This window comes from Mytilus galloprovincialis, chromosome 11 (assembly GCF_965363235.1).
Source record: "Mytilus galloprovincialis chromosome 11, xbMytGall1.hap1.1, whole genome shotgun sequence".
Classification (NCBI taxonomy): domain Eukaryota; kingdom Metazoa; phylum Mollusca; class Bivalvia; order Mytilida; family Mytilidae; genus Mytilus; species Mytilus galloprovincialis.
The window spans coordinates 171,423-192,432 of NC_134848.1; positions in this window are offsets into that span (position 1 = coordinate 171,423).

Here is a 21,010-nt window from a genome sequence, read left to right on the forward strand (position 1 = left end):
GACTCTGCTCTAATAAATAGCTATTGGATAGTACTACAACGAGAAGGCAAAGAATTTCTGGGGTAAGCATTCCTAAAGGTCGAAAATTTCGTCCGAAACATGGAAATATATAGCCAAATTCGATAAAATACGCATTGAGGGCACCCACTTTCCGACCCATTGTCTCGGTAGTTCTTTATGGCTAGAATTTATAGACGCTGCCTTAATGAATAGCTATGAGATAGTACTACAACGTGAGGGTAAGGAATTTCTGGGGTAAGCATTCTTAAAGGCCGAAAATTTCGTCCGTAACACGGAAAAATGGTCAAATTTGATAAATACGCATTTGGGTCACCCACTTGTTCAAACCCATTGTCTCGGCTGTTCTGTATGGCTAGGAATTATAGACTCTGCTCTAATAAATAGCTATTGGATAGTACTACAACGAGAAGGCAAAGAATTTCTGGGGTAAGCATTCCTAAAGGTCGAAAATTTCGTCCGAAACATGGAAATAAAGCAAAATTCGATAAAATGCGCATTGAGGGCGCCCACTTTCCGACCCATTGTCTCGGTAGTTCTTTATGGCTAGGGTTTATAGACGCTGCCTTAATGAATAGCTATTAGATAGTACTACAACGTGAGGACAAAGAATTTCTGGGGTAAGCATGCTTAAAGGCCGAAAAATTCGTCCGTAACACGTAAAAATGGTCAAATTTGATAAATACGCATTGGGGTCACCCACTTGTTCAAACCCATTGCCTCGGCTGTTCTGTATGGCTAGGAATTATAGACTCTCTCTAATAAATAGCTATTGGATAGTACTACAACGAGAGGGCAAAGAATTTCTGGGGTAAGCATTCCTAAAGGTCGAAAATTTCGTCCGAAACATGGAAATAAAGCCAAATTCGATCAAATACGCATTGAGGTCACCCACTTGTTCAAACCCATTGCCTCGGCTGTTCTGTATGGCTAGGAATTATAGACTCTCTCTAATAAATAGCTATTGGATAGTACTACAACGAGAGGGCAAAGAATTTCTGGGGTAAGCATTCCTAAAGGTCGAAAATTTCGTCCGAAACATGGAAATAAAGCCAAATTCGATCAAATACGCATTGAGGGCACCCACTTTCCGACTCATTGTCTCGGTAGTTCTTTATGGCTAGGGTTTATAGACGCTGCCTTAATGAATAGCTATGAGATAGTACTACAACGTGAGGGTAAAGAATTTCTGGGGTAAGCATTCTTAAAGGCCGAAAATTTCGTCCGTAACACGGAAAAATGGTCAAATTTGATAAATACGCATTTGGGTTACCCACTTGTTTAAACCAATTGCCTCGGCTGTTCTGTATGTTGAACACTAAATAAATAAGACCGATCGTGCGTCCCATATTTCTTAGACTACTTAAATGTCATTTAATATGCTAGATCTCCATCAAACACATTCCATATATTTCAAAGATTCGAATGTTCGCATCTCAGGAATGATTACGCCAAAAAATCCGGTTATATCTAAATGTATAGTGTTATCTAATAACGTTATCACTATATTCATTTTGGCATTCATACTGTGAAACGGCCTTCCATACTCTCGGCATCCTAAAAAATAACAATAGGTTTAAGTTAAATGATTAACTAACAGTATCTGTATTATAGCAAATGTCTTGTTAAATACAACAGAAAAAGTGTATTTCGCATTTTTCATGCAAGTAACGTGCGCTAAAACTTCGATATGTTGGTGTGTTTATTTTTTGTAATCAATGTATGGCAAGCAAAGAAAAAATGAATAAGTTTAACTTATGGCTCTCTATCCTTTTCTAGTTGAATCCAGTGCATATTTCAGCAAATATGACTTTTTTTCCGTGTTACGGACGAAATTTTCGGCCCCTCAGAATGCTTACCCCAGAAATTCTTTAGCCTCACGTTGTAGTCCTATCCAATAGCTATTCCTCAGGGCAGCGTCTATAATGCCTAGCCATAAGGAACTACTGAGACAGTGGGTCGGAAAGTGGGTGCCCCCAATGCGTATTATATCAAATTTGGTTGGATTTCCATGTTTCGGACGCAATTTCCGTCCACTAGTAATGCTTACCCCAGAAATTCTTTGCCCCCTCGTTGTAGTCGCACTCAATAGCTATTCATTAGAGCAGGTTCTATAATCCCTAGCCATAGAGAACTGCCGGGGCAACGAGTATGAACAAGTGGGTGACCCCAGTGTATATTTCAGCAAATATGACTTTTTTTCCGTGTTACGGACGAAATTTTCGGCCCCTCAGAATGCTTACCCCAGAAATTCTTTAGCCTCACGTTGTAGTCCTATCCAATAGCTATTCCTCAGGGCAGCGTCTATAATGCCTAGCCATAAGGAACTACTGAGACAGTGGGTCGGAAAGTGGGTGCCCCCAATGCGTATTATATCAAATTTGGTTGGATTTCCATGTTTCGGACGCAATTTCCATCCACTAGTAATGCTTACCCCAGAAATTCTTTGCCCCCTCGTTGTAGTCGCACCCAATAGCTATTCATTAGAGCAGGTTCTATAATCCCTAGCCATACAGAACTGCCGGGGCAACGAGTTTGAACAAGTGGGTGACCCCAGTGCATATTTCAGCAAATATGACTTTTTTTCCGTGTTACGGACGAAATTTTCGGCCCCTCAGAATGCTTACCCTAGAAATTCTTTAGCCTCACGTTGTAGTCCTTTCCAATAGCTATTCCTCAGGGCAGCGTCTATAATGCCTAGCCATAAGGAACTACTGAGACAGTGGGTCGGAAAGTGGGTGCCCCCAATGCGTATTATATCAAATTTGGTTGGATTTCCATGTTTCGGACGCAATTTCCGTCCACTAGTAATGCTTACCCCAGAAATTCTTTGCCCCCTCGTTGTAGTCGCAACCAATAGCTATTCATTAGAGCAGGTTCTATAATCCCTAACCATACAGAACTGCCGGGGCAACGAGTTTGAACAAGTGGGTGACCCCAGTGCATATTTCAGCAAATATGACTTTTTTTCCGTGTTACGGACGAAATTTTCGGCCCCTCAGAATGCTTACCCCAGAAATTCTTTAGCCTCACGTTGTAGTCCTATCCAATAGCTATTCCTCAGGGCAGCGTCTATAATGCCTAGCCATAAGGAACTACTGAGACAGTAGGTCGGAAAGTGGGTGCCCCCAATGCGTATTATATCAAATTTGGTTGGATTTCCATGTTTCGGACGCAATTTCCGTCCACTAGTAATGCTTACCTCAGAAATTCTTTGCCCCCTCGTTGTAGTCGCACCCAATAGCTATTCATTAGAGCAGGTTCTATAATCCCTAGCCATACAGAACTGCCGGGGCAACGAGTTTGAACAAGTGGGTGACCCCAGTGCATATTTCAGCAAATATGACTTTTTTCCGTGTTACGGACGAAATTTTCGGTCCCTCAGAATGCTTACCCCAGAAATTCTTTAGCCTCACGTTGTAGTCCTATCCAATAGCTATTCCTCAGGGCAGCGTCTATAATGCCTAGCCATAAGGAACTACTGAGACAGTGGGTCGGAAAGTGGGTGCCCCCAATGCGTATTATATCAAATTTGGTTGGATTTCCATGTTTCGGACGCAATTTCCGTCCACTAGTAATGCTTACCCCAGAAATTCTTTGCCCCCTCGTTGTAGTCGCACCCAATAGCTATTCATTAGAGCAGGTTCTATAATCCCTAGCCATACAGAACTGCCGGGGCAACGAGTTTGAACAAGTGGGTGACCCCAGTGCATATTTCAGCAAATATGACTTTTTTTCCGTGTTACGGACGAAATTTTCGGCCCCTCAGAATGCTTACCCCAGAAATTCTTTAGCCTCACGTTGTAGTCCTATCCAATAGCTATTCCTCAGGGCAGCGTCTATAATGCCTAGCCATAAGGAACTACTGAGACAGTGGGTCGGAAAGTGAGTGCCCCCAATGCGTATTATATCAAATTTGGTTGGATTTCCATGTTTCGGACGCAATTTCCGTCCACTAGTAATGCTTACCCCAGAAATTCTTTGCCCCCTCGTTGTAGTCGCACCCAATAGCTATTCATTAGAGCAGGTTCTATAATCCCTAGCCATACAGAACTGCCGGGGCAACGAGTTTGAACAAGTGGGTGACCCCAGTGCATATTTCAGCAAATATGACTTTTTTTCCGTGTTACGGACGAAATTTTCGGCCCCTCAGAATGCTTACCCCAGAAATTCTTTAGCCTCACGTTGTAGTCCTATCCAATAACTATTCCTCAGGGCAGCGTCTATAATGCCTAGCCATAAGGACGTACTGAGACAGTGGGTCGGAAATGTGAGATATGAAGTTATACCATTAAAAAAATTATTTTATATTAAAATTCTATATTTGTAGTGCTTAATTTGTGTTTAAATCATGAGTTCTTTTTTTTTTTGAAATCGCAAATGTTGGTTTAACATGCATTACTACGAATCACATCCTAAATTAACACATAATACTTTGTTTGAATGGTCGTCATATTTTTTTTATTGTAAATGCTAATTATAAAACCGTTAATATGAGTTAGAAATCTACAAACTGTAGTAAAAATTTGGTAATTGGATATAAAAATCTTTTATTTTCAATATAAAATCACGTTTTCGAATAAAAAAGTTAAAAACTATGATTTTAAAGAAAAATAAAATTGATGCCCAAGTTGTTTTCCAAACGCAATTGCAGGATGACGAATTGCAGGATAGCTTTACTTAAAGAGAATTGCAGGATGAGAATTGCTGGATAGCTTGACACTAGTGACCAACTGACATATATTTATTAAAACAACTAAAGTTTGCAAAAGTAATTTCCTTGAATAAATAATGTCCCCCCAGGGCCCCAATTTTATTTGAAGAGAAAACGAATACAAATAATACAAACAAAACATGCAGTAAATAAATACACCTTAGTTATTGAAAAAAAAATAAAAATCGGAGGTTATGCATTTTCTACATCCAACTTGATAGATACCCATGTCGTCGACTTGATATCTAATTATTCTGCATTACTATGTAATAGATAAATTGAAAACTTTTGCAAATGGTGTTTTTAAAATAAAACACTACGTAATTGAGAAGAAAATTGTCGTTTTATTTGTTTCTATTAACTTTTAACATTTTTGTTACTATAGTAAACATTACAGTAAGCATTTATTGTGTGAATTTTTTCTTAATGAGAATATGAGGCAATGTGGTATACAGGGTAGAAAATCAAAACTTTGAACAGATTCAAAATCACCAATATAAGCATGCAATTTATCAAGTACTTTCAACGAGTTCTTGACACTCCAAATTTATTCCACTATTTTCGAAGGCCTTATTTGAACAATTTATTATCAGGTTTTTAATTGTACCAAGTGTGCTGGTAAGAAGAATAGACAATTTAGTAGTTGAACAATGGCTTGAAGACGAAATAAATCTATATTTGTAAGGGGTTTTGTGTAGCTTCGGAAGCCAATACATAGTTGGGACTTTCATTGTATTTGGTTCTGCTTGTAAAGCGGTGGCTAAAAGTTTATGTTTGATACAGATTTCGTTTTCTGAAAATGGAGTAAGTTGGAATGTTGGTGAATTGGTGATTTCCTTTTTCAGAACCTCAATGTAAAATTTACGTCAAACAATAATAATATTATTAGCAGCTTTATCTGCCGGGACAAAAACAAATTCCTTGGCTAGTTCTTTTAGTTTATGTTTGATACGAGAAATAGGTTTATTGTGGTTATTGTTTATAGTAAAATGTTCTTTAAAATGTTGAATACGTATATCAACTATCTTCATTACTGAATTAAAAAAAGAGTCCAAAGATTTTTTGTCAGCTTTTTCCCGTTCTATCCATTTCATACAGTAAGTATGGAGTGAGTCGTGGATGATATTACGACACTCGTTCCAATTAATAATTGACGGGGGACGATATTTAGGTCCTTTACTGAGGAATGATTTTAACTCTCGGTCTTGAACGATGTTAAGATCTCCTGTTATAATATATAGACCATCTCATGTATGTCAAGACTAAACCTCACCAATGTGAATATGTAGACCATCTCATGCATGTCAAGACTGAACCTCACCAATGTGAATCTGTAAACCAATCCATGCATGTCAAGGCTGAACCTTACCAAAGAAAATCTGTAAACCAATCCATGCATATCAAGACTGAACCTCACCGAAGTGAATCCGTAAACCAATCCATGCATGTCAAGACTGAACCCTCACCGACGTAAAATTGTATACAAAACACAACATAAAACAGTAAAGACTGAACCTCACCAAAGTGAATCTGTAGACCATCTCATGTATGCCAAGACTTAATCTCACCAAAGTGAATCTGTAGACCATCTCATGTATGTCAAGACTAAACCTCACCAAAGGGAATCTGTAGACCATCTCATGTATGCCAAGACTAAATCTCACCAAAGTGAATCTGTAGACCATCTCATGTATGTCAAGACTAAACCTCACCAAAGGGAATCTGTAGACCATCTCATGTATGCCAAGACTAAATCTCACCAAAGTGAATCTGTAGACCATCTCATGTATGTCAAGACTAAACCTCACCAAAGTGAATCTGTAGACCTTCTCGTGTATGTCAAGACTGAACCGCTCTAATGTGAATTTGTAGACCATTTCATGTATGTCAAGACTGAACCGCACCAATGTGAATCTGTAGACCATCTCATTAATGATCAGACTAAATCAAGGCAACAGTAGTATACTGCTGTTCAAAACTCATAAATCTATGGACGAAAAACAAAATCGGGGTAACAAACTAAAATGAGAGAAACGCATTTAATATTAGAGGAGAACAACGACACAACATAAAAATGTAACACACACAGCAACGGACTAAGCATTAGACAAAATCCGATGAGAATAATCAAAATAGCATAAAAACCAAATACATGAATTTGGGATAGAAAAGTACCGTGACACGTCTTATAGTCATGTGACCTCACCAAAGTGAATCTGTAGACTAATTCATGTATGTCAAGACTAAACCTCACCAATGTGAATCTGTAAACCAATCCATGCATGTCAAGACTGAAACTCACCAAAGTGAAGCTCTATACCATCTCATTAATGACAAGACTGAATCTGTATGTCAAGACTAAACCTCACCAAAGTGAATCTGTAGACCATCTCATGTATGCCAAGACTAAATCTCACCAAAGTGAATCTGTAGACCATCTCATGTATGTCAAGACTAAACCTCACCAAAGTGAATCTGTAAACAATCTTATATATGACAAGACAGAACCTCACCAAAGTGAATCTGTAGACCATCTCATGTATGTCAAGACTAAACCTCACCAAAGGGAATCTGTAGACCATTTCATATATGACAAGACTGAATATCATCAGAGTGAATCTGTAGACCATCTCATGTATGTCAAGACTAAACCTCACCAAAGTGAATCTGTAGACCTTCTCGTGTATGTCAAGACTGAACCGCTCTAATGTGAACTTGTAGACCATTTCATGTATGTCAAGACTGAACCGCACCAATGTGAATCTGTAGACCATCTCATTAATGATCAGACTAAATCAAGGCAACAGTAGTATACTGCTGTTCAAAACTCATAAATCTATGGACGAAAAACAAAATCGGGGTAACAAACTAAAACTGAGAGAAACGCATTTAATATTAGAGGAGAACAACGACACAACATAAAAATGTAACACACACAGCAACGGACTAAGCATTAGACAAAATCCGATGAGAATAATCAAAATAGCATAAAAACCAAATACATGAATTTGGGATAGAAAAGTACCGTGACACGTCTTATAGTCATGTGACCTCACCAAAGTGAATCTGTAGACTAATTCATGTATGTCAAGACTAAACCTCACCAATGTGAATCTGTAAACCAATCCATGCATGTCAAGACTGAAACTCACCAAAGTGAAGCTCTATACCATCTCATTAATGACAAGACTGAATCTGTATGTCAAGACTAAACCTCACCAAAGTGAATCTGTAGACCATCTCATGTATGTCAAGACTGAACCTCACCAATGTGAATATGTAAACCAATCCATGCATGTCAAGACTGAACCTCACCAAAGTGAATCTCTATACCATCTCATTAATGACAAGACTGAACCTCATCAACGTAAAATTGTAGACCACCTCATGTATGATAAGACTGAACCTCACCAAAGTGAATCTGTAGATTATCTCATGTATGACAAGACGGAACCTCACCAAAGTGAATCTGTAGACCATTTCATGTATGACAAGACTGAACATCACTAAAGTGAATCTGTAGACCATTTCATATATGTGAAGACTGAACCTCACCAAAGTGAATCTGTAGATCATATCATGTAGGACAAGACTGAACTTCACTACAGTGAATCTGTACACCATCTCATGCATGATGACTGAACCTCACCTATGTGAATCTGTAGAAAATCTCATGAATGATACGACTGAACCTCACCAAAGTGAATATGTAGACCATCTCATTTATGCTAACACTGAACCTCACCAAAGTGAATCTGTAGACTATCTCATGCATGACAAGACTGAACCTCACTGAATTGTATCTGTAGATCATCTCATGTATGACAAGAGTGAACCTCACGAAAGTGAATATGTAGACCATCTCATGTATGAAAAGACTGAACCTCACCAAAGTAAATCTGTAAACCATCTCATGTATGACAAGACTGAATCTCACCAAAGTGAATCTGTATACCATCTCATGTATGTCTAGACTTAACCTCACCAAAATGAATCTCTATACCATCTCATGTATGATAAGACTGAACCTCAGCAAATTGAATCTGTAGACCATCTCATGTATTGCAAGACTGAACGATCTGTAGACCATCTCATGTATGATGCGACTGAACCTCACCAACGTTAATCTGTAGACCATCTCATGTATGATAAGACTGAACCGCATCAAAGTGAATCTCATACCGTGTATGATTTCTGTTATGTATGTCTGCACTTGGTTTATACTGCATTTCTATAGAATTTATCGTTGTCGCTGAACGGTGGGCTGATTGTGATTCTATACTGTACCATCACACAGATGAAAGGTACCATATTGCTACAGAGCACTTTGTTGTCACAATAAATCGTACATAGACAAAGGATTAGTTAATGGCATGGATTTGAGCTGAAAGACGTGATTTGGTCGATGTAAGTACATGTATTAAGGTAATAACAGTGACGTGAAGTTAACAAAATACATAAATAAACAAAATTATTTCATAATAATTTTTTTTTTTTTTAGTACTTTGTATTTAAACATGTTAAATGTAAGACAGACTTGATTCATATTGTCAATTAATAACATGTGTTAAAAGATGATGTAATTGATATTTTTTTTCATCTGAAATGTTTTATTTGATTTGTCTGCCCTGAAGCATGTTAAGTATTTAAATTCCTTTCTACGGAGAGCCAGCTTCTTTGTGTTTTCAACCTGTATTTGATTAGAAATGTATTGTAAAGTAAATTATCAATGACAGTTTATGTCATTGTTACTGAGAAGTATATATTTGGTTACAAACTTGTTTGATGTTTATACTACATTATTACAGATTTGACTTTTGTTGCTGAATGGTGGTCCGGCTGTGATTGTTTACTGTACATAAAACACTTTGTTACGGAACACATTGTTTTCACAATGAGGAGTGCATATTGAACTAACAAAACTATTAATACAACAAATCATCTATGCCACATGTTGTACTCTGAAATGATAATTTTTATGAACGTTCTTTTCTGTACATTTAGTTATTCACGTCAAATATATACTTTATATCTTTTTTTTAAGATATGATTAAGAAATTCACATCACTTTTGTACAAAAGTCTTCTGTAGAGCGTATATCTTTAGCCATCTTATGAGAGAATTGATGAATCAAATTCTATATGTTTACCTTTGAAAAAAAGGCGAAACAAATGTTCCAAAACATATATGAAAATAAAAGTTTTTTTCTTACAAGACTTTCTATGATTTGCACTACAAAAATGATGTCTTCGTATGGCAACATCAATGCAAACATACCAGTTTTTAACAGTATATGTTAAAATAACTATTCAGGTTTTTGTGCCTAGTCAGGAGCTTCTTTTAAATAAATAAGAAGATGTTGTAGCATTGACAATGAGACACAGATCATTTAACTTATAAATAAAGGCAACAGTAGTATACCAATGTTCAAAACTCATAAATCGATAGAAACTGGGTCACAAACCAAAACCGAGGGAAACGCATTAAATACAAGAGAATGACGACACAACATTCAAATTTAACACACACAGAAACGAACTAAGCATTAGACAAAATCCGATGAAAATAAAAAATATCACATCAAAACTAAATACATGAATTGGGGATATAAAGTACCGTGCCACGACTTATAATAATGTGAATTCACACTTAAATATAAAAGGAAACAAATGACACAAAAGAAACACAATATAACAATTAGCATATTCTTGGCTTAGTACAGTCACTTCTTAAAGGATAATAAACTGTGCATTGTCTGACTTGTCTTAATGTTGCTAACATGTGTTCTGAGTAGGTAATGAATAAACATAGGATACACAATGCTTGGGTGATTATACCAACAAATGAATTTAGAAATGATTTCTTGATAAAAATGAATATAGGATGCTATGATACAACATTTGTTAGAAAATGCAAATACTGTCTATGTTTTACATATGAGACAGCAGGGAGTCATTAGAGTCAGACTTGGGACAGCAGAGTACCGACATGGGACAAAAAAGAGTCGTTGAAGTCAGACATGGGACAGCACTGTGTCGTTAGAGTCATACATTAGACAACATTGTGTTATTTGAGTCTAAAATGATAGCAGCATGAAGTCAGATATAGAACAACATGGAGTCACTTGAGTCAGACATGGAACAGCATTGTGTCATAAGAGTCAGGCATTTGGCAACATTGTGTTATTGGAATCATACATCACTGGGCAGCATCGAATCATACATGAAACAGGATGTAGCGATTATTATCAGACTTAGGATAGCATTGTGTCATTGAATTCAGAAATGCGACAGCATGGTGTCCTTGCAGGCAGCCAGACATATGACAGCAAGGTGTCATTTGAGTCAGACATGGGACAGCATGGTTGTCATTGGCATCAACCATTTAACAGCACAGTGGTATTGAAAATCAGACATGGGATATCAAGGTGTCATTGGAGTCAAACTTTAGATAGCATGGAGTCAGATATGGGACAACATAGTGTCATTGGAGTCAGACACTGGACAGTTTGGAGTCATTGAAGTCAGACCTGGGACAGCATGGTGGTATGAAAATCAGGTATGAAATAGCACAGCATCATAAGAATCAGGCGATATGGGACAGCATAGTGGCAATGATGTCAGTCATGGGATAACATGGTGTTATTGAATCAGACATGGGACTCCATGGTTTAAATTCAAGTCGGGCATGAGACAGTATACAATCTTATGAATCAGGTTTTCGAAAGCATTATATACGTAACCAGGTATCCGATAGTATGGAGTCATTGGAGTGACATTGACATAATTGTGTCATTGGAGTCAGAAATGGGACATTATTGAGTCATTGAAGTCAGACGAAATATCTTTGGGCAGTATGGATTCATTGGAGTAAGGCATGCAATATACTTGTGTAATTGGAGTCAAACAAGGAACAGCACGGTGTCATTGTAGTCAGAAATGGAAAAGCATGGTGGAATTGGAATTAGATACTGGACACATTGCTTTTATTAAAGTCTGAAATCAATTGAATCAGGTTTGGGACAGTATGATATCATTATGGTCAGGCATGGGATAGCATGGAGTCATTGGAGTAGGATGTTGGACAGCATGGGGTCATTTGAGGCATACATAAGACATTATAGTCATTGAAGTCAGACATGGGACAGCATAGTCCCATTTGAGGATGCCATGGGATTGAATGGATTCATTAGATTAAGACAATGGACAGTATGGTGTCATTGGAGTCAGGAATTGCACAGTATGGAGTCATTGAAGTCAGTCAAAAAACAATATGGTGTCATTGGAGATAGTCGTGGAACAGCAAGGAATCATTGAAATAAAGGATAAAATAGAATGCAGTAATTTGAGTCAGACACGGGACTTCATGGTGTCATTGAAGTCAGACATGAGACAGAATGAACTCATTGCAATCAGTCTTGGGAAGGCATGCTAAGATTTTAGTTAGGCATATTAAAGCCTGGAGTCATTGGAGTAAAACATTGGACACCATAGTGTCATTGGAGTCAAAATTGGACAGAATAAAGTCATTTGGGAATATTATGAAAACACATTGTGATATCAGGCATCGGCTATACTGGTAACATTAATAAGACATGGGTAAGCACGGCGTCATTAAAGTCAGGTTGAGACAGTATGAAATCATTGCAATCCAGTTTTGGATAGCTTGATAGGATTTGGTCAGGCATTGCATCACTGGAGTAAGCCATTGGAGAGCATGGTGTAATTGGAGTCAGAAATGGGACAGTATGTAGTCATTAAAGTCAGACATGAGATAATATAATTTTATTAAAGTCAGGAATGGACAGCATGTACTCATTTAAGTAAGGAATGACATATAATGGTGTCATTAGAGTCACACATTGGACAGAATGGTGTCATGAAAGTTAGAAATGGGACAGACAGGAGTCAATGAAGGCAGAAATGGAACAGTGAGGTGGTATCAACGTCAGGAATCCCATGGCATGATGTCATTAAAATAAATAATGGGACAGCATGGTGTCATTGAAGTCATTCTTCACACAGTAGGGAAATCCGATTTTGGACACCATGATGGAATTGTAGTCGTGCATGGAATAACTGGAATCATTAGAGTAAGAAATTGACATTATGATGTCATTGAAGTCAGATATTGGACAGTATTGATTCATTGAAGTCAGATATGGGACAGCACAGTGTTGTTGAGGAATAACATGGGGTAGTATGGAATAATTGAAGTCAGGCTTGAGACAGTAGGGAAATCAGATTTGGTACAGCATGATGGGCTTGTAGTCACGCATGGAATAACTGAAGTCATTGAAGTAAAACATTGACATTATGGTATCATTGGAGTCAGAATGTGACAGTATGGAGTCATTGAAGTCAGACATGAGACAGTACGAAATCATTGGAATAAGATAAAGGAAATCATTATTGAGTTTTCGTCTGACATGGTATAGCTGAAGGCATTTAAGTAAGACATTAACATCATGGTGTTATTGGAGTCAAAAACAAGGATAGTATGAAGTCATTGCAGACAGACATGGGACATCACAGTGTTATTGGGAAATATCATGTGGCAGTATAGAGTTTTTGGAGTAAGACATTAAAAAAAAATTATATCATTGGAGTCAGAAGTTAACAGAATTGTGACATTCTAGTCAGACATGGAAAAACCTGGCGGTATTTGAGTCAAGATTCGGATAGCATTGCTTCATTCGAAGAAGACATGGGACAGCATGGTGTCATTGAAGTCAGGCATGAAACAGTATGAAATCTTTGGAATCAGTTTTGGAAAAACAGGATTGGACTGTAGTCAGACATGGAATAGCTGAAGTCATTGAAGTAAGACATTGGACATCGTGTTGTCATTGGAGTCAGAAATTGAACAGCATGGAATCATTGAAGTCAAGCATGACATCATTGGAATCAGGTTAGGGATAGCACGATTTGATTGTAGTTAGACATTGGATAGCTCCAGTCATTGAAGTAAGATATTTGACATCATGGCGTCATTGGAGTCAGATATGGGACGACACAATGTCATTCGGAAAAAATCATGGCGCAGTATGGAGTCGTTGGAGTTTGCCATGAAATATAATGGTGTTATTGTAGTCAGACATTGGCCAACAAGGTATCATGGTTCTCAAAAATGTGACAATATAGAGTCGTTGTAGTCAGATATTGGACAACATAGTGGCATTGGAATCATACATGAGACAACATGCTTTTATTTAAGTCAGGCGTGAAACAGAATGAAATCATACGAATCAGGTTTGGGACAGCATGATAGGATTGTACGTAGTCAGACATGAGGTAGCTCGGAGTTAATGGAATAAAACATTCGACAGCATGGTGTCATTGGAGTCAGAAAGGTGACAGTATGGAGTCATTAAAGTCAGACATAGGACATCATTGTTTCATTGGAGAATGTTATAAGACAGCATGGAGTAATTGGAGTAAGGGACAGCATAGTGTCAATGGAGTCAAAATTAGTCAGTATGGAAGCGAGACATTGGATATCATTGTGTCATTGGAATCAGACATGGAACAGCATGTGGTCATTAGAGTCAGAAATGGGACAGTATGTAGTCATTAAAGTCAGACATGAGACAGACATGCGGCATTAGAACCAGACATGGGACATTATACTGGTTTTTGAGTCAGGCATAGGGTAGCATTGTTTTATTGAAATCAGACATGATACAGTATGAAAACATCGCAATCAGGATTTGGGTATATGAGAAAGGCATCGGATAGCATTGTGTCATTGGAATAAGACATGTGACAGTATGGTGTCATTTAAGTCAGACATGAGACAGTATGAAATATTTGGAATCAGTTTTGAAAAAAGCATGATAGGATTGTAGTCAGTCATGGAATAGCTGGAGACATTGAAGTTAGACATTGGACATCATGGTGTCATTAAAGTCAGAAATTGGACAGCATGGAATCATTGAAGTCAGGCATTACACAGCATAGTGGTATTGGGATATACATTATCATGGGGCATTATGAAGTTATTGGAATGAGGCATGCAATATAATGATCATTGGAGTCAGACATGGGACAGCCAGGTAACATTGTACTCAGAAATGTGACAGTATGGAGTCTTTGTAGGTATACAATAGACAGCATGGTGGCATTGGAATCAGACATGAGACAGTATGCTTTTATTTAAGTCAGGCGTGCACAGCTGCCTATAACTGTTACATCTACTTTATTAGAACCTTGTTGGATAGTTGTCTCATTTTCAATTATACCACATCTCCTTATTGTCATATTTCAAGCAAATGAAAAATGCAAATTATGATGACATATACATTTCATTCATATAATAAAACCGCACTTATATCCGTACAATTATTGAGACCACATTAGACATACTATTTCATAATTACATTTGTTTTAAAACACCACACTCTATTAAAGAGTTTTCGTTTTTAAACAAGTACTTTTGCTGTTGTATTTATCCCTTGTCCTTTTTTTTTAAACCGATGGCCGGTGGCTTATACTTAACTAAAATTGCAACAGAAAGTTTGTATGTGAAGGATTACATCTTCTTTGATATAACAAAAGTCTACAGAGTTAAATGTGGAACAACATGTTTGTTACAATAAAACTTTATTTTAAACATCAAACACATAAGCATGATAAGTAAATAAGGAAACTGACAAATGTTCATGACCGGAAAAAGTATTTTTAGACAAAAACTAAGATTTTGTCATCAAATCTCAGAAAAACGGAAACCGGGAAATTTTTCAATTGTAACTTTACTTGAAACAATAACAACATAACTGTATGAGGAAAATAACACAATTCACGACCCAAGATAAGTAATCTGAGTTTTAAAACTAAGATTTGTATCCTGAAATCAAGGGGAAAATAAGGAAACCGAAAAGTGTGTCAATTGTAAAATCACTGCTGATAAACAATATTTATAATGTATTCTGAAAAAGTAGAAATATTTGAAGTCAAATAATTGTATATTTTAGTTAAATGATTTGTTTAATAAAAATCATACAAAACTGAAAAAAATTAGATTGAATATCATGATTTTGTTCAAACCTATGATGAAGGAATTGATTAAACTTGCATATACATTGTATTATAGATATGTTTGCATTGTTTCGGTAGCTTATGAGTAGTAGGGACAGTTATAATTAGCTATTGCACAGATTATATGGTTAAATCAGAGACAAAGGGTGGCATATTATCTACAAGATAATCGGGACACTGATGCATGATGTACATGTTTATGAAAATAAGAAAATATGGTATGATAACTGATCAGACAACTATCGACCAGAAAATTAGGAGATTTGGTATGATTACTGATCAGACAACAATCCACAAGAAAATAAGGAGACCTAGTATGAGTACAGATGTGACAACTATTCACCAGAAAATAAGGAGATATTATATGATTACCGATGAGACAACTATCTACCAGAAAATACGGAGATTTAGTAAACTACCGATGAGACAACTATCCACCAGAAATTAAAGAGATTTGGTATGCTTTCCGATGACACAACTATCCATCAGAAAAAGGAAACTTAGTAGGATAAATAAGGAGATTTGGTATATTACCAATAAGACAACAATCCACCTAAAAATAAGCAATTTTGAAATGATTATCGATAAAACAACTATCAACCAGAAAATAAGGAGATTTGGTATGATTGCCGATGAGACAACTATCCACCAGAAAATAAGGAGACTTGGTATGAGTACTGATGTGATAACTATCCATCAGAAAGTATGGAAATTTGGTATGGGACAACTATCCACGAGAAATTAAAGTGATTTGGTTTAATTATAAATGAGACAACTATCGACCCAGATAATAAGGAGCTTTGGTATGATTATCGATTAGACAACCATTCACAAGAAAAAAAAGAAGATTTTGGTATGATTACAGTTGAGACAACTATCCAACAGGAAATAAGGTGATTTAGTATAGTTTTCAATAAGTCAACAATCCCCCTGAAAATAAGGAGATTTGAAATGATTAGCGATGATACAACTATCCACCAGAATTTATTAGAGTTGGTTTGATTACCAATGAGACAACTATCGACCAGAAAATAAGAAGATTTGGTATGATTATCAATCAGATAATCTTCAACCAGAAAATAAGGAGAATTTGGTATTATTTCGGACGAGACAACTATCCAACAGAAAATAATGAGATTTGGTACGACTACCTATTAGACAACTATCCACCTGAAAATAAGTAAATTTGGTATGATTATCTATGAGACAAAAATCCACCAGAAAATAAGGAGATTTGGTATGATTACCGATGAGACAACTATCTACCAGAAAAAAAGAAGATTTGGAAGGTTATCGATCATACAATCATCCACCAGAAAATAAGGAAATTGGAAATGATTAGCGATGATACAACTATCCACCAGAATTAATGAGAGTTGATCTTATTACCGATGAGACAACTATCCACCAGAAAATCAGGAGAGCTGGTATGATTACCGATGAAACAATTATTACCCAGAAAATAAGGAGATTAGGTATGATAAGACAACTTTCCACCAAAAAGTAAGAAGATTTGGTATGACAATATATAAGACAACATTCCGCCTGAAAATAAGGAGATCTGGTATGATTACTTTTGAGAAAACTATCCAACAGAAATTAAGGAGACTTGGTATGAGTACTGATGTGACAACTGTCCACCAGAAAATAAGGAGATTTGGTCTGATTACCGATGAGAAAACTATCCACCAAAAAATAAGGAGATTTGGTATAATTACCGACGAAACGATTATTACCCAAAAAATAAGTAGACTTGGTATGAGTACTGATGAGACAACTATCCACCAGAAAATAGGGAGACTTGGTATGAGTACCGATGTGATAACTATCCACCAGAAAATGAGAAGATTTGGCATGGTTATCGATCAGACAATCATCCAACAAAAAATAAGGAGATTGTGGTATGATTACAGGTGAGACATCTATCCAACAAAAAGGAGATTTGATAAAGTTTTCAATAAGACAACAATCCACCTGAAAATAAGGAAATTTGAAATGATTAGGGATGATACAACTATCCACCAGAATTGATGAGATTTGATCTGATTACCAATGAGACAACTATCGACCAGAAAATAAGGAGATTTGGTTTACTACCTAAACTATCCACTACAAATTCAAGAGATATGGTATGATTTCCGAAGAGACAACTTTCCACCAGAAAAAGGAAACTTTGTAGGATAACCAATGAAACAACTATCCACCAGAAAATGAAGAGAGTTGGTATGATTACCGATAAGATAACTATCCACCAGAAAAAGGAAACTTTGTAGGATAACCAATGAAACAACTATCCACCAGAAAATGAAGAGAGTTGGTATGATTACCGATGAGACAACCATCCATCTGAAAAAAAGGAGGCTTGGTATGAGTACTGATGTGATAACTATCAACCAAAAAACAAGGAGATTTGGTATGATTACCGATGAGACAAAAATCTACCGGAAAATTAGGAGGTTTGGTATATTACCAATGAAACAACTATCCACAAGAAATACAAACGAATTGGTTTGATTATTAATGAGCCAACTATCGACCAGAAAATAAGGAGATTTGGTATGACTACAGATGAGACAACTATCCAACAGAAAATAAGGAGAATTTGGTATGACTACAGATGAGACAACTATCCAACAGAAAATAAGAAGATTTGGTAAAATTTTCAATAAAACTACCATCCACCTGAAAATAAGGAGATTTGAAATGATTAGAGATGATACAACTTTCCACCAGAATTAATGAGAGTTGGTTTGATTACCAATAAGACAACTATCGACCAGAAAATAAGGCAATTTGGTATGATTATCGATAAGACAACTATCCACCAGAAAATCAGGAGAATTGGTATGATTACCGATGAAACAACTATAACCCAGAAAATAAGGAGATTTGGTATAATTGCTGATGAGAAAACTATCCACCAGAAAGTAAGAAAATTTGGTACGACTACCTATTAGACAACTATCCACCTGAAAATAAGTACATTTGGTATGATTATCTATGAGACAAAAATCCCCCAGAAAATAAGGAGATTTGGTATGATTACCGATGAGACAACAATTCACCAGAAATTTGGATATGTGGTATGAATACCGATCAAACAACTGTCCACCCGAAAAAAGGAGATTTGGTATTATTACAGAACAGACTGCTATCTGCCAGAAAAAAGGTGATTTAGTATGATTACCATTGAGACAGCTACCCACCAGAAAATAGGACGATTTGGTATGATTGCCGATGAGACAAATATCTACCAGAAAAAAAAATGAAATTTGGTATCATTACCGATCAGACAACTATCCACCAGCAAATAGGGAGGTTTAATATGATTACCGAATGTTACCGATTAAATAGATTTTTTAAAAGATTTAAATCGATGACCGGTGGCTTTAAGGCAGGTTTATCTATGCAGAAAAAGCTAAGACATAACTTAAATTGCTACAGAAAGTATATGTGCTAAGGATAGTAAAAGAAAGTAAAAGAACTAAAATATCGAGGAAAATTCAAAAGTGAAAGTCTCTAGTCATTGTTTTTACTTAAAAAACCTTCGATGAAACTTGGTATATTTCAGATTTATTATATAATGGAACAACTGTCTATTACAATAACTTTATTTCAAACATCATAACCATGAATGCATAAGGAAACTCGCAAAAGTTCATGACAGGGGAAAATATGTTTAGACAAAACAAAGATTTTATCATTACATCTCAGAAAATAGGAAACCGGAAAGTTTCAATCTTGAATCTATCTTAAACAATACAAACATAACTGTAACAGGAAACTAACAAATTTGGTGACCAACAATTATTAATTTGAATTTAAAACTTAGATTTGTATCATTGATATCAACGAAAACAGGAAGGCGGAATATTTTATAAATTGTACTGAAAATATGGAAATATTGAAAATCACTCATGACAAGCAATATGTATTATAAGTACAAAGTAGAAATATTTAAAATCACATTTATATCTCAAACAACAGCTTACAATAAACAGAAAACCTTCCAAAATTGAAAAAAAAAGTTAAAAAAAAAATCATAATTTTTTGGAAACCCTCTGATAAAGGTATGTATAGAATTTAAATATTGTAAAGCTATGTTAACATTGTTTCAGAGCCTAGATGTAGTATGGGCCTTGATAAATGGATCTGTTACCGTTTGGCTATTTCACAAATTTTAGCTGGGAAATTTAGGAATAAAATGGGGGAGGCAAAATATCTTTTAGATAATCGGACAACTGATTACCAATTTACATGTATATAAACATACGGGAATACCGTTGAGACAACTATCTACCAGGGTCCATACTGACGCAGATCTAAGGAACAATAGATTACTGTATGCGGACGTTCAACAATAAGCAAATCCCTATAAAAAGTATACAGTATTATAAAATTTGAACCGATACAAACCTGAACAATCAATGTTTGATTAATGACAAAGCAACTAAAGAAAAATTTCAATTGCAGAAAGCCTATATATTGATATTGCTATAAACATGTCCAATTAAAGTGTAAATGTTCATACTATTCCTTTTAAAAACGTCTTCTATATTTTGTAAGAATCAGACATCAGTTTGAATCTAAACATGCAATTTTCAGTACAATATATGTTCATGATCAGTTAAGATATGTTGTCAACAAGTTTCATTAGGGAGATAACTTTATATATATAGTTTTTTTTTTTTATATAATTGGTCTAATCTCCCTTTAAAACTTCGTAAAAGCCTATAGAAAACAACATTTTAGAAGAAATAATTCAAAACCTCAAAATAGAACTGTTTTTATCAGTTTAAAAATAAAATACTCTCACCTTTTAAATAACTCCTTCCAATAACATAAAATAGACATTTTTTGCAAATTTTTCATAACGGCTACTTAGTGGAATTAAAATCTGAAGTATGCTTTATTGTATCACTTTGCTCTTTCATTTGACGGGTGTCCTACATAAGTTGGTTAAATGTATGACCAATTTAACAATTTCATTGAATCAAACACGCAGTCATGTCAGAATTTTAAATAAACTGCAATAGGTGTTCATCAACACTTACAATCAAATTCCTGTAACACAAACAACAAGTCACTGTAACACTCACAATCAAGTCCCTGTAACACAAACAATCAAGTCACTGTAACACTCACAATCAAGTCCCTGTAACACAAAAACAAATCACTGTAACACTCACAATCAAGTCCCTGTAACACAAACAATCAAGTCACTGTAACACACACAATCAAG